The sequence below is a fragment of the Alnus glutinosa genome, chromosome 10, assembly GCF_958979055.1.
Source record: "Alnus glutinosa chromosome 10, dhAlnGlut1.1, whole genome shotgun sequence".
Lineage (NCBI taxonomy): Eukaryota > Viridiplantae > Streptophyta > Magnoliopsida > Fagales > Betulaceae > Alnus > Alnus glutinosa.
In genome coordinates this window covers 24,188,013-24,200,896 of record NC_084895.1, presented here as the reverse complement: position 1 = coordinate 24,200,896, position 12,884 = coordinate 24,188,013, and the positions used below count along the sequence as shown (strand labels likewise).

General features: G+C 34.3%; 1 pseudogene; it reads right to left on the bottom strand.

Moving 5' to 3' along the window:
- Positions 1–669: 669 nt before the first annotated feature.
- Positions 670–12,424, bottom strand: LOC133879229 (uncharacterized; annotated as a pseudogene).
- Between the last annotated feature and the right edge of the window lie 460 nt (positions 12,425–12,884).

Genomic DNA, 12,884 nt, shown 5'->3' with positions numbered 1-12,884 from the left:
TAATGTTCCGTTCTTTTGTTTGTTTTTTCGTTTTTTAGAGTGGCTGACGTGATAAATTATTTTAAATACGCCAAATCAATTAGTGTGAAATGAATGTAATAAATTGAAATAAAGAGTAACCGCTATGCTTTCTTTGATAGTTTGTTTTTGAATAAATTTATTCTTTACATCGGTTGACGTGACATGAGTTGAATGACCACGTAAAAAAAAAAAAAAATTCTACCTCCATTCAGCTCATGACACATCAACGGTATAAATTAAGTGGGTGTGATAAATGTGACAAAGATCCTTTTCGTTTCAAATGAAATAGATAATATTATCCATTTTATTGTCAGGATTTTTAAAGGTACATAAAGTCGATGTTGATATGTCAACTTTTAAAAAATTTAAATGTTGTGACATTATATAGACCGTTAGATACACAAACTTTAAATCACGACAACATTTGAAGCGGAGATAATTATTGTCCAATAAAATAGGTGTGAAGTACTGTACCACTACTCTTTTCTTTTATAATAATATATACGTGCCCACAAGACCTAATGTTACATATGAAATGATAAATTTATCATATTTTTTTTTTAATATCTCACTGGACGTTTCACTTGAATTAGTTGAATATATATGGATAGACTATTATCATTAATATTTATTTTTTTGAGGAAGTGATCATGAATTTAGAGCTCCAGATATATTTCTCTGTCATAAAAGAAAAAAAAAAAATTGAATTATTCAAATAATCATCCTTTTGCACATAATTTGTACCAGAGAACTGTCTCCGTATAAGAGATCGATCTGGTAAATTCATTATTGAATATATGAAACTGCACGTGAATTTAAAAATTTATATAAAAAAAAAAAATTGCAATAAAATGACAGTAAACACGTGTCATTCAAACATATCTTTGTCGGTCTAACCACCGTGAAGTACCATTAAAATTGGGATCAGGATCCCCTCAAATTCTTTGCCCGAATTTGATAAAATTCGGGCAAGTAGTTGTGAGTAAGCATTTATGGGATCCACCTGACCGGATAAGCAGTTGGGCAGCCCAACTTTTATTTGGTCTGGTGGATCCTATAAATGCTCACTCACAACTATTTGCCTCAATTCTATCAAATTCGAAGAAAAAATTTGGGGGAATCTTAATTCTTTAAATTGTATGGAAGATGAGGCGAATGTGGGAGGAAAGTGACAAACTCAGTCAATTCAACAGTACCATAGAAACAGGAGACCCAAGCTGCTTCAATTATGAGAGTGAGGTTCATCTCGTCTTTCAAGTCAATCAAAGAATATATATATATATATAGATGGAGACATTCAGACAAAATAATAGACTAAAAAGATGGTGGGGGATGGGGTATCCTTAGCCGGCGGGGTTGTTGGTGATAAGTAATTGTCTACCAATTTCACTTCAATTATTAATTGCTAGATTTTTCAAGAAAGATATTTGGGGTAATATAGGTGATTTGTTTGGATTTGTAATTTTAAAAAATGCGATTTAAAAAATATATGATTCGAAAAAATTAGTTTTAAAAACACAATTAAGCGTTTGGTTAAATTGCAGTTCGGCCTTTAAAATTAGATGTTAAATTTTAAAATCCCACGTTTTCAAAAAACCGCCCTCTACTTACAATTTGGAAAAGCAAATTTTTTGCGTTTTTCAAATCTCAACCTTTTAAAAACATAATTTTTAAACGATTCATTTTTTGAGGTTTAGTTTAAAATTGCACTTTTTGTCTATGGAATCGCAATCTCAAATGCATCCTTACTACGATATCCTTACAATGAGATTGTACGGAGATGGATTTAGGTCCCATAGATTCAATAGTTGTGACACCCCTATCCCACATTGGGAAGGTGAGGAGTAGCCCACATAGAGTGTAGTTTCTAAAGATAGTCATGAGTGCTAAGTCCTACATTGCTTAGATATTAAGTGAAACTGTGATTTATAAGGGATTATAGAGAAGCTTCAAATTGACTAGTCATTTTGAGGCGATACCGTAGATGTAGCTAACGCTTTTTTCTGAATCGTTACAATAGTGAATTTACACATCTCTTGAATCGAAATGGACAATAGATGACATTTCTTTTGGTGAAATGATTAAGAATGTATAGTTGACAAGTCAGCCTGTAGTAGTCCTAGTTGCAGTCGATTTATGAATGTGTTTAATGGGTGTGCGATGTAATAAGTAGGGTTAATATGACATATTTATTGTGTTAACCAAAAAAAAATGCAAGAAAGCAAAATTCTTCACCAAAAAAATAAAAATAAAAATAAATAAAAAAATAAAATTGAAATAGAAATAGGTACATTGACTCCTTGTAGCATTAAGTCATGGAAAGTGACTGGCTTCTCGTTTGTTGGCAAGAAAATTCAAATAAAAAATTCAAGAGTTGTTATTGGAAATTCGTGGAAGGTAAGTAGAAGGTGCAAACTAGTGAAGTCTTAGAAGACTAGAAGTAGTTGCATGCACTTTGACTGACCTCCGTTTGGCTTACTTTATGTAATATTTTGTATAAAATATAAAATATAAAATATATTAAACAATATTATACAATTTTTATTTATAGAGACACTAGAAATAGTTAGCAAGTAAATATTTCTAAAACACGTAAGGAAATAAATAAACTCTGCAAGAAAATGGAAATCAAATCGATATATTTTACAATCAAACCTAAATGAGAAATATATATATATATATTCTTAACAATTTTTATTTATTTTTTTGTATCTTTTGAAAATATCCTGAATTATAAATATTTATTTATCGATTTGTTTGAAGAGGAATTGAAAATTAAGTCGAAGGTGAATATGAGAGGAGAAGACGACGGTATTAGAGGCGATGGGCAGGGGATCGGAGCACACCTCGCCGTGTAAGTTACGGACACACAGGCTTAAGCATGGACTTTTTCCGAGCACAAGTAACAGAAATGATGACAAGAATAATATTAGGAGAAAATACAATTTAGCCTTTCAAACTATCATCATTTTTCTTGACGGCTCTCTAAACTATCAATGTTTACACTTTGACCTCCAAACTATTAAAACCTTTGAAAAATACCCATTTTGAGAAAATATTAACATAATATCTCTGCCATGTGCCATTTTTCAATTAAAAAAATTTCAAAAAATTATTAAAAAAAATTAAAAAAAAAAATTAAAGAAGTTGTACGTCCTCCAATCGATCACAATATTTTCTTAAAAATAAAAAATAAAATTTTAATTTTTAATTTTTAATTGAAAAATGACACGTAGTATGGGTGTTATGGAGATATTTCGTCAAAATATGCATTTTTCAAAAGTTTTGATAGTTTGGAAGGGCAGAATATAAGCCTTGATAGTTTGAAATACCATCCGAAAAAATTGTGATAATTTGGGGGCTAAATTATATTTTTCCTACAATATTATTGCTATGTCCTTCTTTATATATATATGAGACTGAAATTCATTTTGGTACAATTTTGACTTGTTCAAGGACTTCATTCTTTGTCAATGTAGCAAGTCTGTATATTCTGTGATATGTATTTATTACTTTGAGAAATGTTAGAGTTCTCAACATTTTTTTTTTTAGAATTTGGTTTTAACGGGATGTGTTACAATCCTATAATATTGTGGCATACTTTCCAAAATGATAGATCTCATGAGATTGTGACACATCAAATTGGAACCAAATTCTGAAAAAAAAAAAAAAAAAAAAAAAAAAGTGTTTGGATGTCTAGCATTCCTCTATTACTATTCACTTGTTGAAGGACTTCTTGTCTTGTCTTTTTCCGCCAAGCTTTTCTCAATGCGACTGAGGTCCCGTTTGGTAATCATTGTTGAGAATAATTTTTTTTTAGGAAAATTTACTAGCCCCCTAAATTATCATTTGTTTTACAAATAACTTCTTGAACTATGAACGTTTGGTTTTAAAAAATGTATATTTTGTCTAAATATGCTTATAATACACATGTTACGTGGCATTTTTTAATTAAAAAAAAATAAACTAAAAAACTAAGAAACTAAAAAACTTAAAAATAAAAACAACTAAAGATTTATTTCTTCTTATTATTATTATTATTTAAAAAAAAAATGGGTGTTTGGGAGTGGCCTGCGAGCCACCCTAGAGATGGTTGGTGCGACCTCTGGGGTGGTGTTATTTCCCACTCGTGACCTAATCTTTTCAACACCCCTCTTGTTACCGTCCGTTTGCACGCCGTGATGACCAATTTTATATATAGCTCGGGTGGGCGAGCTCCAGTACACAATCATCACCTGGCCGGGCTCAAGCTCGCTCCGCTCTGGAAAATATCATCAACCTGAGAGAAAAACTTGTGATCATTGAGCTCTAGGTAGCTATTAGACAACGTTTTGAATGCCAAAAAATCACAAAGAAAAAAATGGACATGAACATGACGTACAAGCTTACGGCCGTTGATTTCTTTGTTAGAAACTGATCAAAGTCTTCCACAACGATGACAGACTTGCTCGTCGTTTGTAACAAATCAAAATTTAGATCGAAATCATTCAGAACCTTCGAAATATCAATATCATAGACATTGTAGGATAAGAAATCAGCTATGGCCGCCATGAAGCTAGACTACTTCCCAGTCCCGGACGGGCCGTACAAGAGAAAGCTCTGATTCCAAACGTGGCCTAGCCGATGATAGAGCTGTTTGGCTTTGAGGAAGGATTTGAGGTCGAATTTCACATTTTTTTTTTGAGATCGTCTTCCATGGCGATCGTTTCAAAGGTCGAAGGGTGCGTGAAGGGAACAGATCTCCACCATACGTTACCACCACCGCGGCGATGAAGAAGTTGATCATGACGATCTTCGTCTGGGTTTTTGATATTCACGTAGCTTCAAGTCCTGCTACTTTCTCTGCTCGATTTCATCGGCCACCGTGTGGATGTGTTGGAGATACGGCTTGAGGATTCTGTGCTTGTCGGCCTGGCGGACCTTCAACACGAAGCTTCTACAACCGTTTTGTTCGATGTTGTCGCCGTTGGTCCAGGTTACTATGGCACCGAGATAGTTGTCCTCGACTGACTGGTTGGGGTCGAGGCAGAAAACGATGTCATTCGGCTTCGATCTTTCCAGTGACGAGGTTCGTGAAGTCGGAATCTTCGAGGGTGACAAGGAAATTTTTTGCCTTTAAAATTGTATGTTAGCTTTTAAAATCCCGCGTTTTCAAAAAATTACTATTTACCTGTGATTTTTTGTGTTTTTCAAATATCAACTTTTTAAAAACGTAATTATCAAACGATTTATTTTTTTAGATTTGATTTAAAATCGTATTTTTTATCTATAAAATCGCAATCACAAATGCACTCTTACTACGATCTCCTTACAACCTCATTGTAAGGATATGGATTTGGGTCCCATAGATTCAATAGTTGCAACACTCTTATCCCACATTGGGAATGTGAGGAGTAGCCCACATAGAGTGTGTGGTTTCTAAAGATAGTCATGAGTGCTAAGTCCCACGTTACTTAGTTACTAAGTGAAATTGGATTTTATAATGGATTTTAGAGAAGCTCCAAATTGACTAGTCATTTTTAGGACTGTGCAAAACCTGCATCCCCTGCCCCGTAAAACCTCGATTTTTTTTTTTTTTTTTGTGGGTACGAGTTAAAAAATTGTATACCCGTGCAGGGGGGCGGGTTGCGGGTTCGGGTTTTTAGAAACCTCGTGGACCTGCCCCGCCTCACACCACAAGAAGGGAAAAAAAGAAAGGAAACCCTATGTCCTTTTAGTAACCCTAGTGCGCCACACACCATCATTTTTTCATATTCTCTAGAGTCTTCTAGCGACGCACACCTCTTCTCTTCTACTCTTTTCTTCATTTTCTCCTCTTCACAGACTTCACTCCAGCCTCCCCTTGCATGCGCTGATCTTCATCTTCTTCAATCTTCACTAAAACCCTAACTGAGTCACACCCTCCCTGCAAAGAATATATATATATATATATATATAGATGGAGACATTCAGACAAAATAATAGACTAAAAAGATGGTGGGGGGTGGGGTATCCTTAGCCGGCGGGGTTGTTGGTGATAAGTAATTGTCTACCAATTTCACTTCAATTATTAATTGCTAGATTTTTCAAGAAAGATATATTTGGGGTAATATAGGTGATTTGTTTGGGTTTTTAATTTTAAAAAATGAGATTTAAAAAATATACGATTTGGAAAAATTAGTTTTAAAAATACAGTTAAGCGTTTAGTTAAATTGCAGTTCGGCCTTTAAAATTGGATGTTAACTTTTAAAATCTCACGTTTTCAAAAAACCGCCCTCTACTTGCAATTTGGAAAAGCAAATTTTTTGCGTTTTTCAAATCTCAACTTTTTAAAAACGCAATTTTTAAATGATTCATTTTCTTAGATTTAGTTTAAAATTGTACTTTTTGTCTATCGAATTACAATCTCAAATGCACCCTTACTACGATATCCTTACAATGAGATTGTACGGAGATGGATTTAGGTCCCATAGATTCAATAGTTGTGATACCCCTATCCGACATTGGGAAGGTGAGGAGTAGCCCACATAGAGTGTGGTTTCTAAAAATAGTCATGAGTGCTAAGTCCTACATTGCTTAGATACTAAGTGAAACTGTGATTTATAAGGGATTATAGGGAAGCTTCAAATTGACTAGTCATTTTGAGGCGATACCGTAGATGTAGCTAACACTTTTTTCTGAATCGTTACAATAGTGAATTTGCATATCCCTTGAATCGAAATGGACAATAGATGACATTTCTTTTGGTGAAATGATTAAAAATGTATAGTTGACAATGCAGCCTGTAGTAGTCCTAGTTGCAGTCGATTTATGAATGTGTTTAATGGGTGTGCGATGTAATAAGTAGTGTTAATATGACATATTTATTGTGTTAACCAAAAAAAAATGCAAGAAAGCAAAATTCTTCACCAAAAAAAAATAATAATAAATAAATAAATAAAATTGAAATAGAAATAGGTACATTGACTCCTTGTAGCATTAAGTCATGGAAAGTGACTGGCTTCTCGTTTGTTGGCAAGAAAATTCAAATAAAAAATTCAAGAGTTGTTATTGGAAATTCGTGGAAGGTAAGTAGAAGGTGCAAACTAGTGAAGTCTTAGAAGACTAGAAGTAGTTGCATGCAATTTGACTGACCTCCGTTTGGCTTACTTTATGTAATATTTTGTATAAGATATAAAATATATTAAACAATATTATACAATTTTTATTTATAGAGAGACTAGAAATAGTTAGCAAGTAAATATTTCTAAAACACCTAAGGAAATAAATAAACTCAGCAAGAAAATGGAAATCAAATCGATATATTTTACAATCAAACCTAAATGAGAAATATATATATATATTCTTAACAATTTTTATTTATTTTTTTGTATCTTTTGAAAATATCCTGAATTATAAATATTTATTTATCGATTTGTTTGAAGAGGAATTGAAAATTAAGTTGAAGGTGAATATGAGAGGAGGAGATGACGGTATTAGAGGTGATGGGAAGGGGATCGGAGCACACCTCGCCGTGTAAGTTACGGACACACAGGCTTAAGCATGGACTTTTTCCGTGCACAAGTAACAGAAATGATGACAAGAATAATATTAGGAGAAAATACAATTTAGCCTTTCAAACTATCGTCATTTCTCTTGACGGCTCTCTAAACTATCAATGTTTGCACTTTGACCCCCAAACTATTAAAACCTTTGAAAAATAGCCATTTTGAGAAAATATTCACACAATATCTCTGCCATGTGCCATTTTTCAATTAAAAAAATTTCAAAAAATTATTAAAAAAAAAAAAATTAAAGAAGCTGTACATCCTCCGGTCGATCGCAATATTTTTTTAAAAATAAAAAATAAAATTTTAATTTTTAATTTTTAATTGAAAAATGACACGTAGTATGAGTATTATGGAGATATTTCGTCAAAATAGGCATTTTTCAAAAGTTTTGATAGTTTGGAAGGGCAAAATATAAGCCTTGATAGTTTAAAATACCATCCGAAAAAATTGTAATAATTTGGGGGCTAAATTATATTTTTCCTACAATATTATTGCTATGTCCTTCTTTATATATATATGAGACTGAAATTCATTTTGGTACAATTTTGACTTGTTCAAGGACTTCATTCTTTGTCAATGTAGCAAGTCTATATATTCTGTAACATGTATTTATTACTTTGAGAAATGTTAGAGATCTCAACATTTGTTTTTTAGAATTTGTTTCCAACTTGATGTGTCACAATCCTATGAGATTATGGCACACTTTCCAAAATGATAGATGGTAGCGCGCTAAGCGGCTACGTGGATTTTAAATTTATAAGTTTACCACTCGCAATAGTACGTATCGATTGTACTATAGTAAGGGTAATCGAACCACAGAGATTATTGGTTGTTTTGCGTAACAGGATATCTAACGGAACGTATCTAACTTAACTTAAGAGTAAAAATAAAAGTAAATGTTGTAGAATTGAAGCTACAACAATAAGGTGAAGGAAAGCGGAAATTGAAAACAAACTAAGAGAAAACTTAGGGTGTTGATCTTATCCAATCCTCAACCAATGAAATGCTTAAAGTCTATATGGACCTTCCTAACATGCTTGATATGAGCGCGTAATGGGCGTCAACCATTACGACGACCTCGACACGAAAATACTTTCGTTAAGACGTAGTTATAAAGCACCTAGTTTTACATTAATCTGCTCCATGTAAAGATTAAACTATAATTGAAAAACATTTACTTTACCAAAGGTGTGAAGTGACTAATGCTCCCTAACTTACTACTCTAAAACACATCTCAATAAGCATACAAGATATACGAAAACCCCAACTAGGCCACAATGATAAGGTATCTAGTTTCATACCAATCTATTCCATGTAAAGATTAAACTACAATGGAAAGACATTCTATACTACCAAAGGTATGAAATGATCGGTGTTCCCAAGCATACCCTATAAGGTGACTCTAATAGGTAGTCATACATTAAGTCATATAGAACCATTGCAAAAGACATCATTCTTATTTCTAAGAATGTTGGTTTTACTCAAGAAATCTAAGAAAACTCATAGATAAGTTTAACTCTTTTCCATGAATAAATAGATTGGAATTTTGATATCAAAACCTTTTAGCATAGGTTTTGATATCCTCTAGCCCTCAATAATCATCAAACACATCTAGAAAATCCTAAGAACCTCAAGAACACTACATAGGTTTTTGGATTGGATTTTGATCAAACCCTAAGAACTAATTTAGCTAGACATGAATTGAATCTAACCTAAGCATGAATTTAAAGGAAAGCAGTAAAGAAACAAGAAAGAAATGAATAAAAAACAACTATATTGAAATTATGAAATTCGGATTACAAAAAGGAAGAAAAACCTAAGCTAGAACATGAAGAACAAAGAGGAAAAAGAAGAAGAAATTGCTCTCTGGAATTAAGCTCAGAAAACGTGCATCAAAGTAAACTAAAACATGAGAAATTAAAGTGATACACCTGAGAAAATCCGAACAAACCCCAAAAGATGCATGTTCTAACCTAAAACCCTCATCTCATATATATAGAGAATTAGATTTACAAAAGACCATCAAGAGTTAATTCTAGCCGCACAAACAGAACTGGTCGGCGTCCATTTCTGTCCATTAAACTCAACTTTCAATTTGGATCGCACAAAGATTTGGAAATATCTTGACCTTCTGGAAGACGCGAAGTCGATCGATCTACTTTTATTTCGATCGATCCAATTTTCGATCGATCTACTTTAAAGTCGATTGATCCAATTGCCTTAACCAATTCTTCAGCTCCCAGGAACAATCTCAAACTCTGAAAATGACTACAATACCCTTGATGTATTTCCAAGTCTAATTCAAGTGTTTTGAATTAGATTTCAATTAAGACCTGAAAATAAGACAAAACATAAAAACTACAACAACACATTATATATACAACAAGAACTAGGTCAAACAAATGCAAATTAAGGGGTCTTGAATCGAATAATTCAAGACTTATCAATAGATCTCATGAGATTGTGACACATCAGATTGGAACCAAATTCTGAAAAAAAAAAAAAAAGAAAAAAAAAGAAAAAGAAAAAGAAAAAAGAAGTATTTGGATGTCTAGCATTCTTTTATTACTATTCACTTGTTGAAGGACTTCTTGTCTTGTCTTTTTCCGCCAAGCTTTTCTCAATGCGACTGAGGTCCCGTTTGGTAATCATTGTTGAGAATAATTTTTTTTAAGAAAATTTACAATTTAACCCCTTAAATTATCATTTGTTTTACAAATAACTTCTTGAACTGTGAACGTTTGGATTCTGACCTCCAAATTACTTAAAAGTTTTTAAAAAATGTATATTTTGTCTAAATATGCCTATAATACACATGTTACGTGGCATTTTTTAATTAAAAAAAAATAAACTAAAAAACTAAGAAACTAAAAAACTTAAAAATAAAAACAACTAAAGATTTATTTCTTATTTATTTATTTTATTATTATTATTATTTAAAAAAAGGGGTGTTTGGGAGTGGCCTGCGAGCCACCCTAGAGGTGGTCGGTGCCACCTCTGGGGTGGTGTTATTTCCCACTCGTGACCTAATCTTTTCAACACCCCTCTTGTTACCGTCCGTTTGCACGTCGTGATGACCAATTTTATATATAGCTCGGGTAGGCAAGCTCCAGTACGCAATCATCACCTGGCCGGGCTCAAGCTCGCCCCGCTCTGGAAAATATCATCAACCTGAGAGAAAAGCTTGTGATCATTGAGCTCTAGGTAGCTATTGGACAACGTTTTGAATGCCAACAAATCACAAAGAAAAAAATGGACATGAACATGACGTACAAGCTTACGGCCGTTGATTTCTTTGTTAGAAACTGATCAAAGTCTTCCACAACAATGATAGACTTGCTCGTCGTTTGTAACAAATCAAAATTTAGATCGAAATCATTCAGAACCTTCGAAATATCAATATCATAGACATTGTAGGATAAGAAATCAGCTATGGCCGCCATGAAGCTAGACTACTTCCCAATCCCGGACAGGCCGTACAAGAGAAAGCTCTGATTCCAAACGTGGCCTAGCCGATGATAAAGCTGTTTGGCTTTGAGGAAGGATTTGAGGTCGAATTTCACATTTTTTTTTTGAGATCGTCTTCCATGGCGATCGTTTCAAAGGTCGAAGGGTGTGTGAAGGGAACAGATCTCCACCATACGTTACCACTACCGCAGCGATGAAGAAGTTGATCATGACGATCTTTGTCTGGGTTTTTGATATTCACGTAGCTTCAAGTCCCGCTACTTTCTCTGCTCGATTTCATCGGCCACCGTGTGGATGTGTTGGAGATACGGCTTGAGGATTCTGTGCTTGTCGGCTTGGCGGACCTTCAACACAAAGCTTCTGCAACCATTTTGTTCGATGTTGTCGCCGTTGGTCCAGGTTACTATGGCACCAAGATAGTTGTCCTCGATTGACTGGTTGGGGTCGAGGCAGAAAACGATGTCATTCGGCTTCGATCTTTCCAGTGACGAGGTTCGTGAAGTCGGAATCTTCGAGGGTGACAAGGAAATTTTTTGCCTTTAAAATTGTATGTTAGCTTTTAAAATCCCTCGTTTTCAAAAAACTACTATTTACCTGTGATTTTTTGCGTTTTTCAAATATTAACTTTTTAAAAACGCAATTCTCAAACGATTTATTTTTTTAGATTTGATTTAAAATCGTACTTTTTATCTATAAAATCGCAATCACAAATGCACTCTTACTACGATCTCCTTAAAACCTCATTGTAAGGATATGGATTTGGGTCCCATAGATTCAATAGTTGCAACACTCTTATCCCACATTGGGAATGTGAGGAGTAGCCCACATAGAGTGTGTGGTTTCTAAAGATAATCATGAGTGCTAAGTCCCACGTTACTTAGTTACTAAGTGAAATTGGATTTTATAATGGATTTTAGAGAAGCTCCAAATTGACTAGTCATTTTTAGGACTGTGCAAAACCTGCATCCCCCGCCCCGTAAAACCTCGATTTTTTTTTTTTTTTTTTTTTGTGGGTACGAGTTAAAAAATTGTATACCCGTGCAGGGGGCGGGTTGCGGGTTCGGGTTTTTAGAAACCTCGTGGACCTGCCCCGCCTCGCACCATAGGAAGGAAAAAAAAGAAAGGAAACCCTATGTTCTTTTAGTAACCCTAGTGCGCCACACACCATCATTTTTTCATATTCTCTAGAGTCTTCTAGCGACGTACACCTCTTCTCTTCTACTCTTTTCTTCATTTTCTCCTCTTCACAGACTTCACTCCAGCCTCCCCTTGCATGCGCTGATCTTCATCTTCTTCAATCTTCACTAAAACCCTAACTGAGTCACACCCTCCCTGCGAAGTGCCGAGTGTGAACTGCGAACCCCCGAGTCCGGATTCCCTCCTTCCTCAGTCCCTTCTTTCTTCATTTTGGTAATTTATAGGGTTTAAACTCTTCCACATTTGTTGTATTTTCTGGTGGTAAATTGTTTTGCAATTTTACTGGTGGTTCATTCACTTCATTGTTTGGGTTTGCAGGTATTTTTAGAGAATCAGAACTTCACGAAATCACCCGCCCTAACTCGTTGAACCCGCACCCTATCCCAGCACGAACCCACCTCGCAACGGATTGCCCTTTTTTAATGCGGACTGTGGGTGAAAAATTCTTAACCTGCAAGGGTGCTGAGCGGGTATAAAAAAGGGCAAAAATCTGCACAGCCCCATGCCTGCTATTTGTCATTTTGGGGCGATAGCGCAGAAGTAGCTAGCATATTTTCCTGAGTTGTTACAATAATGGATTTAGACGTATCTTGAACCGAAATGAACAAGAGATGTATAAGATAATAAAACTAAACACTTCTCTTGGTGAAATGATTAAGAATGTATAAT